At 42.7% G+C, this 20,673-nt stretch overlaps 1 long non-coding RNA gene across 1 annotated transcript in view; it reads left to right on the top strand.

The window, feature by feature from the left end:
* The window catches only part of LOC138829167 (uncharacterized), a 161,304-nt gene that overhangs the window by 64,539 nt on the left and 76,092 nt on the right, over positions 1–20,673 (top strand). Inside the window, exon 2 of the long non-coding RNA XR_011372499.1 lies at positions 3,921–4,035. This is a non-coding gene — a long non-coding RNA (uncharacterized lncRNA). The remainder of the gene's footprint in view (positions 1–3,920; positions 4,036–20,673) is intronic.

Here is a 20,673-nt window from a genome sequence, read left to right as displayed (position 1 = left end):
TAGAGGAGGGCTGCCCAGGAGAATGGAGCACTGGAGGGGTGATTCTTCAAAGGTGGGGGCAGTGGGGGGGTGTCTGCAGACAGCACAGCCCTGACTCCTCCACGGAAAGAGGGTAAGGAGAGGATGGGGGGAAGGAAGAAGGGGGAGAGGGAAGGGAGGGAGGTGCCCAACCTAGAAAAGAGGACCTGGGCTGGGCACCAGATGTGAATACTATGCCAGGAAACTGCAGAATGCTGTCAGCTTCAAATCTGCTGGGATATAGTCTTCACGCCTTCAATTGCAGTCTGGCTTAGGTGGTATTTGGTGATTTTCCCAAGGTCCTATAGCCTATGGATTATAGTTCAAATGTTTAATCTGAGATTATACTTTTTTTTTTTAGGTAGAACAAGGAAAACCAAAACCAGGGCACTGGTGGTTCACACTCATAATCCTAGCTACTGTGGAGGCTGAGATCTGAGAATCAAGTTTTTTGTTTTGTTTTGTTTTTAGGCAGAGTTGATATACAGAGGGGTTACAGTTACATGAGTCAGGTACTATCAGTACAATTCTTTCTGAACCATGTCTCCCCTTCTGTCACTCTCTCCCAATCTTTCCCTCCCATCCTCACCCACAAGATATCCAGTTCATTTTCCACATAGTGTCTAGTGAGTGTCACTTGTATTTGTTCATCCTTGTTCCATCTTTTATGTGCCCTCTGTTACCCTCCCAAATAAAAATAAACTAACAGACAATACAATAGGAGAAGAAAACAAAAACAGCAACAATGGCAACTGAAGGAGGTCTCTTGTTTCCTTTTTTTTTTGGAGTTCGTGTCATCGAATACTATTTTATGTGGTCATCTATCCATAGTTCTTGAACCTTTGTCTTCCTCTCCTATGCATCACCTCCTTTGGCCTCTGTATGCGAACGGCTAGGGGAGGATCAAGGTTTGAAGCCAGCCTGGACAGAAAAGTCCGTAAGACTCTTATCTCCAATTAACCAGAAAAATGTTAGAAGTAGAATTGTGACTCAAGTGGTAAAGTGCCAACCTTGAGCAAAATGCCTCAAGTGTGAAGCCCTGAGTTTAAGCCCAGTATTGGTTAAAAAACAAACAAAAAAACAAAAAAACAAACCAGGCTCCGGTGGCTCATGCCTGTAATCCTAGCTACTCAGGAGGCTGAGATCTGAGGATCTTGGTTCAAAGCCAGCCCAGGCATGAAAGTCTGTAAGACTCTTATCTCCAATAAACCACCAGAAAACCAGAAGTGGTGCTGTGGCTCAAGTAGTAGAGCGCTCGCCTTGAGCTGAAGAGCACAGGGACAGCGCCCAAGCCCAGACTTCAAGCCCCACAACCCCCCCCCCTCCACAAAACAACAAAATGAAACAAAACAAATAATAAAATGATATACAACCCAAACATTTCTGGCTTTTCTGCCTGGGCTAGTTTTAAACTCTGATCCTCAGTTCTCAGCTTCCTGAATAGCTAGGGTTACAGGCATGAGCCATTGGCACTAGACTCAAAAATTTCTAATAATCAAAAAGATACAGAAGATAGATGCCTTCAGGACTGGGGAAAGGCAAACCTGGAAAGGGTGGAGCTAGGACCAAGATGTAGACTCATTAGAACACAGATTTCTGAAAAAGGATTCCTACAGTATCCAATACAATGGCAATCTTAAAGTCAGGTAGCGAATAGGACAATTCTGAATAGGACACAAAGGGCCCAGCTCATTACTAAACTTGGACCACTACCTCTGATCAACATGCTGTCCACTGAGAGTGAGTCAGGGCTGGCTCAGAGGCTGGACTCTACCACTGGGTGTACAGGGCTAGGTAAGATGGAGACTAACAGGAACTAAGCTTTGATTAACATTTTCTTTTTAGGAAAAGATAACAATTACCAATTGAGAAGCTCTGGTGAAGAACCAGTTCCAAGGGGAATCTCTCTTATTTTGTTACAAACTAGTTGTTGCCTCATTTTGATGGAAATGAGGCTTTTCCCTGAAGTCGCTGAATGGTTTGATGTTTTTGTGAGAGCAATTGCAGATGAATGAAGTCAGGAAGCTGGTGTGGAAGGAGAGGCTGTGGTCCGCATCCCTGTGTGCTCTATTGACTGGCAAATATGGCACAGAGAATTTCAAGCATAATGATTGCTCAGCCAACTAGATCCAATCTTATTTCTAAAAGCCGTTTTCTCTCAGAGTGAATGCGTCTGTTCTTGACTTACTCTGATCGGTGGGGCATCGAGTGTAAGGAACGGATTGGAAATTATTTTATTGATTTTTTTCCCCTCCTTTTTTTTCTTTTTCTTTACCAAAGGTGAGAGAAAATTTCTCTTCCCTGAGTGATATTCAGCAACGAGTTGGCCTAAGGACACTAGGAGGTTTGCATAGAGGTCGATTTGTAAACACCATGACCTGACACCCCTGCCTGAGTACGTGGACACTCAGGGAAGCAGTAGTGTCTTTCTTCTACTGTCTAATGACAAAAGTCAACTTTTCTATGTAATCCCGGCTGTCATGGTTATTGGCAGGCTGGTGGCTGCAATGAGAAGGATCTTGGTAGCTCATCAAGGATGCAGAGGCCTCTCTTTTTCTTGGCTCAATTCTCCTTTGCGAATTGTCTGCTTGAGCATCTTTCTTTCCTCCCTGGCTCCCCCTCTATCAAGGGGAGGGAGGATAAGGAGAGCTGATCTCTTCTGAAGCCACGAGAAAGAGCCTTCCTCAGTGTTTGCAAGATGGAGGGGTAAGCATGAGGAATTGAAGATCATCTTTTCGCCACAATTTATTTCTTCTTCACAGACCTCTCCTCATTCCACCTTCACGTTAATGATGTTCTCCCATGATCCTCTGTGTTTTTTAATCCTCTAAATGATTTCTAAAGTTATGCAAAGTGAAAACTTTTCTGTGCATTTTTAGAAAACATTAATTACTTACCATGACACTGTACTAAGTAGCTTTACATGCATTACTTCATTTAATCCCCCAAAGAGCTCTATGAATTAGATAATCATGACTAATTCTAATTTACACAACCCAGAGATGTTGGACTTGGAATTCAAGCAGGGATGTATCACCTAGCCCATGCCCTTCACTATGAAGTTGTGTCACCTCTCAGCTCATTGCAGGTAAAGCTAAACTTAATTGGTGAGCCTGCTGTGGAGCCGTGGATTCATGCCCTAGTGCTCTTCACTCAGTCTTCACCTAGCCAAGATCTTGTTGTGGGATGATCATGGTGATCAGAAACACTCAGAGCCAGGTGCATGCACAGAGCCCAGCAAGCTCACTCCTGACTGCAGTAGATGCTTGGTGTCTACGGGTCTATTGTTCTAAGAAGAACCATATAACCTGGATTCACGCTGGGGGAACAATGTGCACACTCAGGATACACAACATTCAGAGCTGGACTATGGATACTTGATTGATTGTTTTTCTCATAATACCCTCCAGTTTCCACTAAAGACAGCTGTCTTTCAACAAATCTGAAATGTTCATATTATTGCTTTGTTATTGCTTATGTTAAACATGTTAACTGTGTGTGTGTGTGTGTGTGTGTGTGTGTGTGTGTGTGTGTGTGTGTGTGTGTGTGTGTGTGTGTGTGTGTGTGAGAGTTGTGAGGCTTGAACTCAGCTTGAACTTAGCTCTTATGCTCAATGTTAGTGCTCTACCACTTTGAGCCAAAGCTCCACTTCTGTTTCCTGGAGCTTAATTGGAGAAGAGAGTCTTACAGACTTTCCTGCCCAGACTTCCTTTAGACTTCAATCCTCAGATCTCAGCCTTCTGAGTAGCTAGGATTACAGGCATGAGCCATCAGAGTCTATCCAGAGACTTGCTTTGTAAGCAATTTGCTGTGCTTAGAAGCTTCTTGGTCTAAGAGGCCCAGGGAGGTAAAGACCAATCACATTGTTGTATCATGACACGATCTTACCTCTTTCACTTCAGCTCAATAGATGTACCTTCCTGACGCCAGCTTCTCCCCCCCTGGAACCACAGTGGAGTGAAACAGAAAGAGGATGTACACCAGCACCTACAGGACAGTTGAAGTTTACACAGCAAGGTAATATATCTTCCTGTATCCCCAGAGTTGGGGGAAAGATAATTTGTAAAGATACAGCATAATGTGCAATAATAGTTAAGCTGTTAATATGATCAAGATCCAAGACATCAAGCTATAGTTCAGGTCCATTGCTCTATTTTTCATGTCAAACCTGATACTTAACACAAAATCATATGCTCTTTGGAAATGAGGCGAAGCCCACAGGAACAGAAATTCCTTGAGCATTCTACCAAGAAGAGGCCATTACAATATTTACGTGCCCCAGTTTTCAAACTAGCTCTGTTACCATGGTCTTTCCTCCCAACCCTGAGCCAAGTGAGGAGACCAGCTTTGACATATGGGAGAACTTTTTGGGGTGTGAATTATTCTAGAGGAGAAAAACAAGACATGATTTGCAAATGCTGTCAAGGAAATGTTTCTTTCTCCAGGCTGAGAGTAGAGAATGTGGTTATTGGCTTTGAAGGTGGTTGTAAATGGAAGGACTGAGGGGACCAGAGGACCAGGTATATCACCTGCTGTCATCTGGATGTGCCTTGTTATGGGGGGGGCAGTCTAAACTTCCATCTGTAGTCTAACGGTGGATCAGATCTGGAAGGAGCGGATTTGTCCCATTGAAACAGGTTGCTATGAAAAGAGTGCGGTTGATCCCTCCCTGGTCTCTTTCTGTTTTGCTGTGGGGTCACTTCTGCATGCTGTCCTACCATTGTGATGCCACCCACTCTGAAGCCCTCACCAGAGCAAAACACATGCTGGCATCCTGCTTTTGAATTCCCCCAAACTGCGAGCTGTATAAATCTCTTTCCTTTATAAAGTACTCAGCCGCAGTTATTTTATTAGAGTCACACAATATGGACTAGTATATAACCCAAGCTGTCCACACAGATACTTTGCTACAATGATCTTCTGACACAAGCACAATCACTTGAAATCCCCAAGGAATCAAATATTCCAGGGGACAGAACTCGTATGCCTCTGTCTCCCATTAGTTACAGGTAGGCGGTCACCTGGGTGTCGTTAAACACTGTGGCCAAGCTCTCCCAAGAGCTATCTGCTCTTGGTTGCACCACTGAATGGCCTTAAACGAATCTTTAGAAGGCATTTTCTTAAATTATGAAGATCGTTGTAACATTTTCCCTGCAGGCTATTTTTTTTCACTATATCCCTGTGCAGTCATACTGAGTGGAAGACAGAACTGGAGCACAGGAAAACCAGGAAGCATTTATCTGGCAGAACTTACCGGGAGGCAAGCAATGAGTGTGTCAGGAAAGCGTCATTTCCTTGGTGACTGACATCTCCTCCCACATTTCCCAGGAGCACTCAACAGGAACCAGATACTCTGCAGGGTGTTTTTCCCCCTATTAAATGCATGAGAAGTGCAAGTGTAGTAGCTAACAGCATACATTTTGAAGTTAATAAAATTATGGATTCTGTGATTTTCTAGTCTGATGATTTGAGGTGAGGTTTGAACTTCACCTCTCTCAGCCTCAGTTTCCTGAGCTGGGAAGATGGAGGACAATAATGATAGCCTCTGCTTCATAGGGTTGCTGCAAGGACTGTGGGTAATAGTGCTTGCAAAGCCATTGCCCAGTAAGTGCTTGCCACGGGTGAACTAGGTACTTCCTGCTGAAGTTAGTGAAGCTCAAGCATTGTTATTGCCAATAGTAAGTGCTGCCATGCTCATGCCTGTAGCCAGACAGAAGGTTATCATAGATAGTCACTTAGGAATGCAACGGATGGCATCTCCTGGTTTCTGTGAGCTTCTTTATGATTTCATGATGCACAAGATGCTCAAGTTCAGTTCCTGTGTGTTTGCATTGGGAATTAGCATGCTATTTGATGGTTTCTCTCATTCTAGCAGGGTAAGCAGACAAATCTTTAAGCAGGTCAGAATTTAAAGAACTTGTGATTTGCTCTTCATCTTCAAAAAATTTTCCAGTTCTGCTCTCTTTGTCTTTGTGAACCTGTTATTCCTTTATTGCCATTTTAGTGAAGTTTGAGATGGAATCAGAAATAAATGCTAGGCCGGGCATTGGAAGCTCGCTCATTCCTATAATTCTAGCTACTCAGGAAGCCTAGGCAGGAAAGTCCATGAGACTTCTGTGTGTGTGTGTGTACGTGCGTGCACACGCATGTGCATTGTTGGCTCATGCCTGTAATAGCTTCTCAGGAGGCTGAGATCTAAGGATTGTGGTTCAAAGTCATCCCTGACTCTGATCTCTAATTAACCATCAAAAATCAAGAAGTAAAGCAGGGTACTAGTGGCTCACACCTGTAATACTAGCTGCTAAGGAAGCTGAGATCTGAGGATCATGGTTCAAAGCAAGCCCAGGCAGAAAAGCCCATGAGACTCATCTTCAATAAACCACTCAGAAAACAGGAAGTGGCTCTGTTGCTCAAGTGGTAGACCACTATCCATAGCAAAAAAGCTCTCAAGGACAGTGCCCATGCCCTAAGTTCAAGCCCTAAGACCAACACACAAACAGATACACACACACACACACACACACACACACACACACACACACACACACACACACACACACACACACACACACACATACACAGAGTCACATAGACATCAGAGTATAAAATTGTTTTTAGCATGGAAATTTCCATTATTTCATTCCAACTTTGATTTTTTTCAAAGTTCTGAGATGTAGCTTTTTAAAATTATTTTATGCCAGCTTAAAATTGCTTTGGAAGTAGTAAAACAAAAAGGATTTTTCCTCAATCTGAACAAAAATTTTAAAAGTTGACTAAGTTTTTGAACCCAAGCCAGTATTTTGTATTTTGATGGCTTCTGGATTCTTACTGTGGAATGGCTGACTAGATATACCAAAAGCACCAATAAAAGTAAAGCTTTGGAAAAGATAGGAGAAACACCTCTTTCATCTGCTGCAGGTATCTTGGGTCCAAGAATGAAGGCAAATGGGCAGTAATAGTAGCCACTGTAATTCGTGAAAGACCCAGAAGAAGTGAGGGGCAAACTGTGATTTGAACTCCTATTGGTCCATCTTGGTTTTAGCCATCATACTAAACACAGGCATCCAATGCCTTGGGACAAAAGTGAGAGATTAGAAGGTGTAATTATACCTGGAATATTCAGGAAAAGCTTTATCAACACTGTAACATTTCTACTCAGGAGGCTGAGATGTGAAGATTGTGGTTTGAAGACAGTCTGGGAAGAGAAGTCAGTGAGACACTTTTTTTAAGGTTTTAATTGTTTTAATTTTATTGTCAAGGTGATATGCAGAGGAGTTACAGTTACATAAGTAAGGTAGTGAATATATTTCTTGTCACACTTGTCACCCCCTCCCTCATTTTTCTCCCACTTTCCCTCCCCTCAGCCCCCCTTCCCTCTAAGTTGTACAGATCATTTTCAACATATTATCTTGTGAGTATCCTTGTTGCATTGGTTTCCCCTTCATCCTTTGGGTGAGACTCATCTCCAATAAACAACTCAGGAAAAGCCAGAGTGGTGATGCAGCTCCAGTGGTAAAGTGCTAAGCTTGAGCACATAGAGGGTCAGGGACAGCACTTGGGTCCTCAGTTCAAGCCCCAGGACCATAGGAACCTATGAGGATCCAGATTCAAAGCCATCCCAGCAGAGAAAAATTCATGAGACTCTTTATCTCTGATTAACCAGCAAAAAGCTAGAAGTGGAGGTGTGGCTCAAGTGATAGAGTACCAGCTGTGAATAAAAAAAGCCAAGTGAGAATGCAAGACCCTGAGTTTAAGCACTAACATGTGTGTGCGTGCGCGCGCGCGCACACACACACACACACACGGAGCTTGAAGAGGGGCAGTCGTGGCAACAATTCAGACTTTTTAAAGGATCATCATAATGATCATCATCATCCATCGACACTATTCTGTCTAGTAATCAGAAAAAGTAATTGTTGCTAGAATGCAAAAAACAAAACAACCCACTCCAAATGAGTTGGTTTAATTTTACAATGTTAAAAAATCTTCATAGCAAAGAAAACAATGAAAACATGAGTACATTTCTACTTTAGTATCACTATCCCAAAGTCTATAAATAGGGACATAAATGATGTCAAACTGAATTGATTAAAGTCTACCACCTTTAATGGTTCATGAGATTATCAAGCAAAACAAGGGGCAGGGAGAAATATGTAATTAGAAGTTGCCTAGTACATTTGTAATGGATAAGTATGAAATGTCAGGGTTCAAGTTCAGTCTGGTGTGTGTGGGGGGAGAGCTAGGCAGACACTTAAATCAGACTCAGAAAGATCTTTCTTTGTCCCTCTTTAGTGGCAGAGAGGAAAGCCCAGATAAATTCTGGTTGAACAATTTTTCCCAAGAGGGCTGAAAGAAGAATCCCTGGGCTCTGCTCTAGACTTGTTGAATCTCTGCAGTAGGGCTTTTATTTTAACAAGCTGCACTTAGGGCTTCTTAGGAGTGCTAAAGCTTTCAAATCACTCTTCTTCAGGGGCCCTATCTGTTTATCCTCCTAATTCATCTCAGTCTTAGAAGAGAGATTAAAAAAAATCCTGCTATAGAGTTAATAACAGATAACAGCTTATATGTGTTTCTAAAGTGTTTGCATTTTCGAAGTCTTGATTTACAGTGGTCTGGTTCTTCACCCAAAGGAATGAGTGTTAGGAGCCCTAATTGGCAGGTGTGGATAAGAAGGTATTCAACTCATATGGGTCAGTGCTCTTTCTCTAAGTACAAAGTTGGGTTTGCTTCTATGACTGTGTTAGGTCCTGGCCCCTCTCCCGTGGGCCCCCTGGACTTGGTTTTGTGAATAAGTCTGATTTGCTAGTCCAGAAGTCCCCCTACTCTCTCTTTCTGTCCTGGTACTGGGCTTGAACTCTCATCCTGGGTGCTAGCCCTTAGCTTTTTTTTTGCTCAAGGTTGGTGGTCTTGTCACAGCCCCACTTCCAATTGTTGTTGTTATTGTTTGCTGGCTAGTTGAAGATAAAAGTCTCATGGAAGCCGGGTGCCGGTGGCTCACGCCTGTAATCCTAGCTATTCAGGAGGCTGAGATCTGAGGATCGCAGTTCAAAGCCAGCCCGGGCAGGAGAGACCGTGAGACTCCTATCTCCAATAAACCACCAGAAAACCGGAAGTGGCGCTGTAGCTCAAGTGGTAGAGTGCTCTCCTTGAGCTGAAGAGCTGAGGGACAGCGCCCAGGCTCAGAGTTCAAGTCCCACGACCGACAAAAAAAAAAAAAAAAAAAAGTCTCATGGACTTTACTACCTGGATTGGCTTTGAACTTTGATCCTCAGACCTTAGCCTCTAAAATAGCTAGGATTACAGATGTAAACCACTAATGCTGGGCCCAGAAGTCAATCTCAATGACAAAAACACTAATGGAGTACATGACAAAATCTCTTCCATCTTTGAATCAGACTAGACTTCATGGTCTGGACTTGCTCAGATGGTGATTCTAGAAATTAGCAATTTCTAACATGTGCACTGAAATTCTGACTCACTCCTTCACTTATTAATCGACTATGTGGCTGTATTCTGGGCACTGACAGTACAGTAGGTAATAAAATAATTTATGTATTCCCACTTGATTGTAATTTAGTTGTGAAAGGAGTGAATGGATTAAGAAAATAAAAGTGTGGGAAGCCTTTGTGGCCAACACCATTTTGAACTGCAGGTATTTCCAGTGTGTTCATATGTTACTGTGCATTGTAAGTTACTACAGCGGTTGAAGAACCAGGGTAGACAAAGGTGAGGATATGCAATACAGTGTTTTAGAAACTTATTGACCATGCAGCCTCTTTATTAAAGTACTTCCGGGAGGATTCATGTTCTGCAGAAAATACTTTGACAAATGTAATCCCAAAGTCTTAATAGTGAATTTCTTGCTGCCATCAGTGTTGTTTAGGGTCTTGGTGGAGGTAAAAATTTGTCTTTCCTACAGCCCAGAGATATTTACTTCGCTCCTTTACCTGCACATAATGATATTTTACACTTATTTAACAAGTAACTGTACTGATACTTAGAAACACTGACAATACATCATGATGATGTTAAGGCTAACTAAAGTAAGTCATCCTGACTCTCATATAAGAAAGGTGCCAGGCACTGGTGGCTCCTGCCTGTAATTCTAGCTACTCCGGAGGCTGAGATATGAGGATCATGGCTGAAGCTAGCCCAGCTAAGAAAGTCTGCAAAACTCTTATCCCCAATGAATCACCAAAAACTGAAAATAGAGCTATGGCTCAAGTGGAAGGATGTTAGTCTTGAGCAAAAAAACTGGAAGGATAGTGCCCAGGCCCTGAGTTCAAGCTCTAGTACTGGCACATAAAAAATGAGAAAATTATTAGAAAGATAATAACTATGATGGAGTATGTGGATCAGAAGTTTTAAGATGGCTATGGCCTTCATCCCTGGTATTATTCCTGTGGTTGAGGGTTTGCAGATATAATTAATGTTATTAGACACTTTATCTTAATACAGGGCACTATCAGGTGAGCCTAGCCTAATGATACCAACCTCTGTATAGGTAAAAAGCTTTCCTTGGCTAATACATGGGTTTTTGGCCTTTTGATAACCCATATGAAGACCCTGTCTTGTGGTTGACTTGGATTTCTGATCTGTGAAACTCTGGGACTTGTTCTAGCTGTGGAGTCTGTAGCTGTTTGTTACACATAATAGAAGACTAAAACACAAAGCTAGAATACAGTCATGCCTCTCCTTGGATAATGAAGAAATGGGAAGCTACAGCTCGCTTACTGTCAGTGTCTTCATTTGGCCTCTGAGGCCACCTTCAGCTTTGAGAAGCAGTGGTGTTTTTGTTTTCGTTTTTGTTTACATTTATGTCCCCTCCCATCTCTCTCTGGAGGACTTTCCTAGCAGGCTATTTCTACTACTTGAGTGGTGCACACTAGGCACAGCACCTTTCTTCCAAGAGCTTGGCTGCATCTTTCTGGGGACAGCCAGTGAACACAGCTACTTGATGCAGAATCCCCAGAAATCCATGACAAGAAGGTGGGGTATACCCTCTGTATACTGTTGGTATGTTGGTAGGAAAAAACCATATGCTTTCTATTAGGGGTTTGGAGATTTGTGATATTGTGAAGTCCTATTATGACAACGAGGCCACGGACTTTCTGCTGGGAGCCATCAGTCATTTAATTAATTAATTTTATTTTTATCTTTTAAATTAATCTTTATTATGTATTTATGTATTTATTTATTTGCCAGTCCTGGGGCTTGAACTCAGGGCCTAGGTACTGTCCCTGAGCTTCTTTTGCTCAAGGCTAGCACTCTACCACTTGAGCCCTAGCACCATTTCCTGTGTTTTCTGTTTATGTAGTACTGAGGAATCCAACCCAGGGCTTCATGCATGCTAGGCAATAACTCTACCACTGAGCCATATTTCAAGCCCGATCAATCATTTTATTGATGAGGAAGTCATGTACAGGAGGGAAGTCATCACTTGCCCAAAGTTACCCTGTGCAGTCTTCAAACTGAGGATGAACTCAGGTTCACTGATTCTAGGATTGCCTTTCTTCTGTTACGTTTCATATATACATATATATATGTTTATATGTATATATTTATTTCCTATATGTTTTTTTCTCAAAATAAGCTATGGTTTTCCTTACATTTGTAATAGTCTACAAAGGAAAGTGTGTGGGGGCGGGTAGAGGGACACAAAACACTTCAGTCCACTACAGAAGAAAAACTTTAAGCTTGCATCTAAGATGGCATTTTCCACCGCATGTTGGAATTTTACTTCCCCAAAGGGCTGGGTGGATCTGATGCTGTTGGTCTGCTCCTGCTGCTCCTGGGGCTGCTCTGGCTATTTTCTGTGCCTCTATTCCAACAGCGTTTTTCCTAGGATCCATGTGCCTCCACTAGGTGAAGCCTTGGAAAACAAGCTCCTGGCTGGGCTTTTTTTCCAGTCCTTACTATATTGTTTGTCATTTGGGGCATTTGAGAGCAGTTGTCCACTCTTGGCCTGCAAGTGGGCTATGCCTTTAAGAAGTAGATCCAGAGATCATTATTCCAAATGCCATGTGAGGGTGGGTATAGCTCATTAAAAAACTACCTCTTCCCTGGCAAGCTGTACCATGTTATAAAAGTCTCATTCTCTTTCCTCCTATTCTCTAGTAAACCCCATTACCCAAAGACCATTTAGGTCATTTCCTTTGTTGCTTAATCTTTAATTCAGCTCTTTCATCTTTCAGCTTTCCCACTAATGCTTTTTGTCTCTCCCCCTTGAATTAGAATATTCGTGGAGGACTTTCAGGACATACCTTTAATAATTTCCCATGGTCCCTGACATCTTCCCTTTCTTTGTCTGTGTGAAGAACGGCCTCAACCTTGATGTGTCCTGGCTTTGAGGACAAGACCCAAACAACCCTGGCTGCAAGGAGCAGATGGGATGCTGCTGACATGTACTCTGAGGGCCCAGCTGCTTGGCTGGTGTGAATGCCAGGTGATGTCCGTGAACATGACTGCCGGAACCCCAGGGCCACATTTGGCTCTCCAACTCTTCCTGTGATTCACCCTCACTGGGGACTGTTGAGTCACTACAATCAGGAAAAGGTACTAATACTTAGCACTGAAATTTAATAGCTCTCCCAGCCTAGGGACTTCATTAACGGGAGGCAGAATCGATGACAAGCTCTTTATGACCCTGGGCTTCCTACTTAGAGTTCCCTAGACCTATGAGCAGGAGTTGCTGGCATCTCAGAGTGGACATTTGAGAGAGAGAAGAAAGAAAAAAAATTCTGTGTGGTTTTATAGACCTAGATATTCATCGATCTTTTTCTAGAGCTTAGACCTGCATCTTATATGCAAAGGTCATTGTGCTTTTGGCCTGTGGAAAAATGTGAGGAAAAATAGATTGCAGATATTTGGCAAAGTCTGACCTGAGAAAGTTAACAGCTTTGATGTTGGAATCCCCACTGTCTTTGGGGATGTATGCGGTTAGCGAGTGCCCCTCTGCTTGCTTGCTTAGCTGTATCCTGAGGCATGTCAATTTATATGTGAGAAGTACCCCCTTCTTGTAGGAGTCACTTCCCTCAGTCCTGATCAACTCTTGTCCTGCTAACAGCTCTGTTTGATTAGAGTAGATTAAATGCGTAGGTTTGGCTTCAGAAGATTTGGGCTCTACTTAATTCATGCTGTAGGCTCGAGCTCATCAACTAGGAGGCTAAAGATAACTAGCCTAGCTACCTCTTAGCATCAAAAGAGAACACCACTGGAAGTTGTTCTGCTTCTTGGAGCTTGGCTTATGTACCTTTAAAGTAGGCATAATAAACTTTGCTATGCGAAATTCTGTATTTAACTCGATTATAACTTAACAGGAGATAACTGAGTGTGTAGGATGTAAGTATTATTAAAATATTAAATATGATGACCTATAGGTAAGTTTTCATTCCTCTAAATTTTGTATTAAGAGTTTAGAGGTTTGTTTGTTTGTTTGTTTGTTTTTGGGTCTGGTACTAGGGCTTGAACTAAGGGCTTCATGCTGACTTAGCTTGCTTATTTGCCTGGAGCTTTATCACTTGAGTCATACCTCCAGTCTGACATTTTGCTGGTTAACTAGAGATACAGCTTCATGGACTTTCCTGCCTGGACTTGTTTCAAATCTTAATCAGATCTCAGCCTTCTGAGTAGCTAGGATTGTAGGTATGAATAACCAATGCCCAGATGTTTATGATTTTATTATGAGGAACAGGGAGAAACATCCTATAGACACTTGAGGAGTAACACCACAAGTCTTGTTTGTATGTCTTGAGAACTACAAAGTTCCATGAAGGTAAGAATTGCCATATTTACTCCATGGCCACTGAGTCTCCCTGATCACCATTCCACTCTTGTGGTACCACCCACCCAAAAGGCTGAGCCAAAAGGCTCTCCCAAATCAGAGGCATTTCCAGAAGCACATTCCACAGGGCCAGCCTCAGGTCTTGTGATCTGTGATCTTGTGAACACAGACCCGGCTGAGCAGTCAGCAGACACAGTTCTTCTCCTTCAGAACATTCCTTTGTTTAAGCTTCTCTTCCTTTTCTACCTGTGCCTTGGGATCCCCCAAAAGCCTCTTTTTGGGAGGATGACAAAATAGGTTATGACAGCTGTTTTGTTAACCTTTCTTTCATCTTTGGGTAAAACCTTTTCTTTGTACCTGTACTTAGGATGTTTTAGATTTACCTTCATTATCCTTCTTGAAGGAATGATTTATATATATCTTCTGAGTCAGACTTTAACAAGACGCACACACACACACACACACACACACAGAGGAAAATCGAAGATTAATTTTCCTCCTTCCTCATAGTTAACTTCTGTCATGAAATGAATTTGGGTCAGTCTTTTATATTAATATTTTCTGATTTAGAAGTGATAGGTCTTTTCATTGCTTCCATTAAAAATGTAAAGTGAACATTTTTATCGAAAGGTAGCATGCGTATAGGAGAATTACACAAATCCTAAATGTAGTGTTGGATGTAGTGGGAGAATGTGAAAGTAGTTCACCCAACTTTGCACAATAAGGAGGTTCATTGTCCATAGCGAGTTCAAATAGGATGGAGACAGTCAGTCTGCTTTTTAGTATCATTTTGCATTGAGTGCCCAAACGTTGTCAGTGATAAAATACAGTGACAGAGGCTCCTCTTGTGTCCACTTTTTACGTGACTCTAGCTCCGGCAACATCACAGTGAGCTCATCCATACAACCATCACCTTGGTTTACAAGCATGAGAGGACCCACATTCCTGAAGACACTTACTTGTGTATAGATTCATTTTTCCTTTCCAGAACTTTGGCTAGTACTAGATATTGATTCAGGGCCTCACATTTGCTAGGCATGTGATCTATCATTTAGGCCTTGTTCCCAGCCCTGTCTTAAGATTTTTGCCTGAGGCTGGTCTTATATTATGATTCTCCTATCTCTGAGTCCTGCAGCTCTGGAATCCGACATGTGAACCACCATTCCTAGCTCATTGAAATGATTGAAATGGAGTCCTTTTTCTTGTCTTTTTTTTTTTTTTTTTTTTGGCTCAGGCTGGATTCAAACTATGATCCTCTGCCTCCCAAGTAGCCGAGGTAACAAGTGTAAGCCACCATGCCTGCCCCTCCAAGAGTGTAATCATATATAAATGGAACAATATATTCTGTATTTTTTTTCAAGTTTGGCTTCTTTGGCTCAACATATTTGTGAGATCCTCCCATCTTGTTTTGTATGGCAGCAGTTTATTCTCTGCTGTGTAGTATTTCATTCTGAGTATCTGTTCTAATCTATCTTGCCTTTGCTTGATGAATAGTAAGGTAGATTTTGTTTTAGGGCGATTGCAAACTGTGCTATTAGAAGCACTTTTGTACCTGTCTTCCAGTGCATACATGCAGGCTTTTTCCATCAAATATATATCTGGAAGTACAACTGCTAGTTCATAGAGGATGGGTATGGTTAACACGTTCGTACAATGACTATGCTGTTGAAACCCTCACCAGAAATTCAGGAGAGGTTTAGGAGGTCCATATGCCTGCCAGTACTTAGATGGGCCAACACCTAAATTTTTATTCCTTTTGAAAGAAGTATAGTGATAGCATAGTATATTTTTAGTGAACATTTTGCTTGACTTTTACTGAGTTTAAGGATTATTTGCATATTTTGTGGGTATCCTTTTTTGAGAGATGCCTATTCAAGTGGTTTGCTACTTATTTATATCAAGTTGTCTGTATAACTGATTGGCAGAAGTTTTTTTTAATATAGTTTGGATAAGTTCATTTTTTTTCCCAGTTACATGTGGTCTTCTCTAACAACTCTGTGTCTGGGAACACAGCAGCAATTTCTAATTTTTCTTCCCTTTCCTTTCCCTTCCCTTCCCTTCCCTTCCCTTCCCTGATCTGACCTCCCTCCTCCCTCTTTCTCTTTCTCTCACGCTTTTCCTTCCTGCCTTCCTTCCTGCCTTCCTTCCTGCCTTCCTTCTTCCTGCTTTCCTGCCTTCCTGCCTTCCTATTTTTTTTTTGCCAGTCATGGGGCTTGAACTTAGGTCCTGGGGACTGTCCATGAGCTTCTTTTACTCAAGGCTAGCGCTCTACCACTTGAGCCACAGTGCCACTTCCAGCTTTTTCTGTTTATGTGGTACTGAGGAATTGAAACCAGGGCTTCATGCATGCTAAGTAAGCACTCTACCACTAAGCCACATTTCCAGCCCCTCCCTTCCCTCTCTACCTCTCCCTTCTTTCCTTCCCTCCCTCCCTCTCTCCTTTTCCCTCTCTCCTTTTCCTTCCCTCCCTCCCTCCCTCCCTCCCTCCCTTCCTTCCTTCCTTCTTTCCATCTTTCACCAGAGTTTGAACTAAGGGCTTTCTGTTTGCTCAGCTTCTTTGCTAGGCTGGTGCTGTGGACTGTTTTCCCTGGGCTGGCTTCAAACTGAGGTCCTCTAGATCTTAGCCTCCTCCTGAACAGATAGGATTATATTCATGAGATACTGTTTCTAGGTTAGTTGCTTCTAAGTTTATATGATTTATACTCATTATAGTTAGGGCAATTAGTGTCTTGTTTAAGACATCTTTGCCTACTATTAAGGATAGTTCTTTACATCATCACTTAGAAGGTTTCTTGTTTTGCTTTTCAAATTTAGGTCTATAAACTGTCTCAGCTTCATTTTTCTATGTGGTATGATTTAGGGGTCAAAGTTTTTTTTTGTGCCATGTTTGAACTTACCCAGAAAACAGAAAGTGAAGCTAATGATTATGATGGTTTGGCTCCCAGTTGCAGAGGGAAAGCTTTGAACAACTTACCACCAAAAGACATATTTGCTGAGAGGTTTTGTTACCCATCTTTTGTTAGATGAGGGATGTTTCCTTCCCTACTTGATTAAAACATTATCCTTTTCTAAGCTGGGGCAGCTGGCTCATACCATTTGGGATGCTGAGCCAGCCTGAGCAGGTAAGTCCCTGAGATTCACATTGTTAATTAACTAGCAAAAAGTCAGAAATGGAACTGTGGTTGAAGTGATAGAGCCCCAGCCTCGAGCAAAAAAGCTAAGGGACAACACCTAGGCCCTGTGTGCCATTACTGGCACACAGATGATTTGTTGTTGTTGTTTAAAATCATAATTAGGGTTGAATTTTTTTCTGGTCCTTGAACTCTGGGCCTGGGTGCTGTCCCTGAGTTTCTTTTTGCTCAAGGCAAGCACTCCACCACTTTGAGCCATAGCACCACTTCTGACTTTTTTGAGTAGTTTATTGGAAATGAGTCTCACAGAGCCGGGCGATGGTGACTTACACCTGTAAACCTACCTACTCAGGAGGCTGAGATCTGAGGATTGCAGTTCAAAACCAGCCTGGCAAGGAAAGTCTGTGAGACTCTTATCTCCAATTAATCACCAGAAAACTGGAAGGGGTACTGTGACTCAAGTGGTAGAGCCCTTACCTTGAGTTGAAGAACTCTGGTCTGGCTTTAAACCACAATCCTCAGATCTTAGCCTCTCAAGGAGCTAAGATTATAGGCTTGAGCCACCAGTACCTAGCTTAGGGGTAGAATTTTTGTCAGGTGATTTCCCCTCATTTAGTAAACTGACAATATTGTTTCTTCTTTTCACTTTTGCTATTTTAAGTTGAACCAGGTTAATGTTTAAAAGAATGTTAAACATTTTGGAGTCAACTTGACTTGGTTTCAGTGGTGTCTATTGTTTTTGCATACTGCATTTGGTTTGTTTTATGATTGTGGATCTTGCTCTCATGCCCATGGGGACAGGAGGATGCCTGGCACAGATTTGATTCCGTCTCCCAATAGTGACAAGCTCTGTGGGGTTGCTTATTGGAAGGAGGCAACATAGTATAAATCTGAACGGAGTCCTTTTCCCTTCCTTCAGGTAGATGGGTTTGACAGCTTGGATGATGTGATTCTCCCAGTGGCTAATGAGCAAGCTCAGGAATCCTAATGAAGGACTTCCTTTGGTTGTCTCTTGTGAGTCAGCAAATGAGTTCTGTAACTTGGAGAGCCCAAAGTTAATTAGCAACCTGGTATAGACAGACCTTGATGGAAATGGGAGAAACAGACCTTGATGGAAATAAGAGAATTTAGGTCTGGCACAGCAGAGTGGTAAGAAACTTTGAGGGTGAGGCCAGGAAAAGAAGGAGAAAGGGAGAGAGAGGCAGAGAGAGTGTAAAAAGTGAAATGAAGCCAGAGCCAGGGTTTATAAATGAATTTCAGTGCCTGGGCCTTTAAAGAAAGCCAAGAGAGGCCAAGCCAGTGGCATGCAAGGGAAGAGAAGCAAGCCCAACACTGGCATATGGCTGACATTAGAGGTGCTATCGATTCAGATCTCTCCCTGATAGCAGAATAAAGGAGAGAAATGTAGAGACGTGCTCTCCGTGGACAGCTGAAGCAGATCACCTGCCATCTCATCATGATGGAAGAGGAATTGTCCGTGTCTTTGAATTCCTTGTGCATTTTTCTTTGAGACAGGATGGAAGTCTGAAATTCTATCTGCTTACAAGTTTACTACAATAACCCAATGGATAAATAAGTTGCCAGGCAATACCATGGATAATGGTCTCCAAAGACAGTCAAACAGACTACAGACATCAGACAAAGATGAAGGACTGGAGCTATCCTTGTCCAACTGCTTACGTGAGGGTCTCCATAAGCGCTGGACGCAGATGTGCTGGAGGTGTTCACAATCCTTGGAAGGTTAACTTTGGCCAGAATAAAAAAGAAAGTATAACTCCCTTGGCTTCAGCAGGTACCAAATTAGGTTAGGAAGGCTGCCAAAAAGCAACCTATTGAAAGCTGAAGGATTGCAAGGCACTGTGGGTAAAATATGCAAAATGTCATTGAGGCAGAAGTAAGGATGCCTGCAGAACAGGTGTGACATAGAACTAACCTGCCAGGGAAATTGTTAGTTCTGATTCTTTTGGAAACGTGTGTGTGTGTGTGTGTGTGTGTGTGTGTGTGTGTGTGTGTGTGTGTGTGTGTGTGTGTGTGTGTGTGTGTGTGTGTGTGTGTGTGTGTGTGTGTGTGTGTGTGTGTGTGTGTGTGTGTGTGTGTGTGTGTGTGTGTGTGTGTGTGTGTGTGTGGTCTCCCTCCTCCCAGCTCACCATTACTGTGGAAATTCTGCCCTCTTTGCCTTTGGAAATGCAAACCAATGCCTCTCTCCACTCAAATTTTAATAAACTGAAAATGGAAATAGGATTCTGACTCCACCATGCCCGCAGCAGGAGTCCTAGCCAGGCTGACCTCACTGGGAAATGGTGCAGAATGGAATGAAATGTCTCAAGGCATATCTGCCCAGTTTTAGCCTTTGGAAGTTTTATCAATTTCAATGTGACATTCTTCTTCTTCCTCCTCCTCTTCCTCCTCCTTTCTTCCTTTTTCCTTCTTTCTTTTCTTGTGCTAGTACTGGGGCTTGATTCAGGACCTTGGGCTCTTTGCTTAGTTTTTGTCTGTTTGTTTGTTTTTTGCTAGTTAATTGCAGATAAGAATCTTTCAGGGTTTTTTATTTTCTGCCCAGATTGGCTTTGAACTGTGATCCTCACATCTCAGCTTCCAGAGTAGCTAGCACTTCAGATGTGAGCCACCAGTGCTCAGCTCATACTTTTCTTATTACAACAACAAGAATGCCACCACTGGTGTTGCCTGGGGTCTCCACAGGTGAGGCCTAAGCCTGTCCGGATGGTTTTCTGCAGATTCTGGCAGATTTGCTTTCTGGTCATCCTGAGCTTCATTGATTGGAAGGGCCAGGTGTAAAACACAGCTCAGCCCGCATTCATACTCCCCCTGCTACCAGTGCAGTGCAGTGGTATGGGTGTTGTAAGCCTGCAGCCTCTGGCCATCTCTCTCACAGTACTTTCTCCTCAGCCTTTCATGCCTTAGTTTGCTTCACTTTGTTTACAAATTTCTCTTGTGTCATGCAGAGAAATGTCAGCTTCCTTCCCTGAACCCTCATTACCAACCCGGACTGTGCCCTACAGGATGTGGTGAGCACCAGGTAAGCTTCTCAGGGAGGCTTTCCTATGAAGGAACCTGCACCTAAAAGGAGATTTGCAGTAGGTCTCATTAACCCCCAGGGCTTGAGGTGGTCTCAGGTCTGGATTGAGCGAGTTTCTTATGATACCACAATAGGGCAAGGACTCAGAATAAGTTGATCTGATACCTAGTCCCATGATCTTTCTATGACTCCACGCTGGCTTCAAGGACCATTGATGAGCATTTCAAAATACACTCTTTCTTATGGTCAGTCAGGAAGAGACCTTCATGCTAGGCTTTTGTGTTGTACTTTTACCCATTTGATTTTATTTACTGCTTCCCACAAGGCTGCCAGTGACCCATTTTTAAGGAAGAGGAGGGACGTGATTTGGCTAGTGTCCTGCTTCCAGGAAACATTAGACTGAAGTCTCAAAACCCTGGCCTCCTGCCTCCAAATCTAACATTGTTCTTTATGCCATCGAATGGCAGAACTTCGAGGTGAACAGCCAGAGGATGATAGATTTCTAATGATTTTGACTTGGTTTTTCAAGAGAATGTTTGGCTGGAACTAGAAAAAATAATTAGCTCAGCCACAGATTCAGGCTTATCCTGTGCCTGCCTATGGTCTCCAGCTCTGGTCCGAGATAGATTCACATCGAAAAGCATGCAGTGGGTGTCAAGCAGGGAGCGGAGATGCCTGGGCCTTCCCGTTTATTTTTCTCCCTT

The sequence above is a fragment of the Dipodomys merriami genome, unplaced genomic scaffold, assembly GCF_024711535.1.
Source record: "Dipodomys merriami isolate MVZ:Mamm:240054 unplaced genomic scaffold, mDipMer1.0.p SCAF_17, whole genome shotgun sequence".
Lineage (NCBI taxonomy): Eukaryota > Metazoa > Chordata > Mammalia > Rodentia > Heteromyidae > Dipodomys > Dipodomys merriami.
This window is presented reverse-complemented; position numbering and strand designations above follow the sequence as displayed.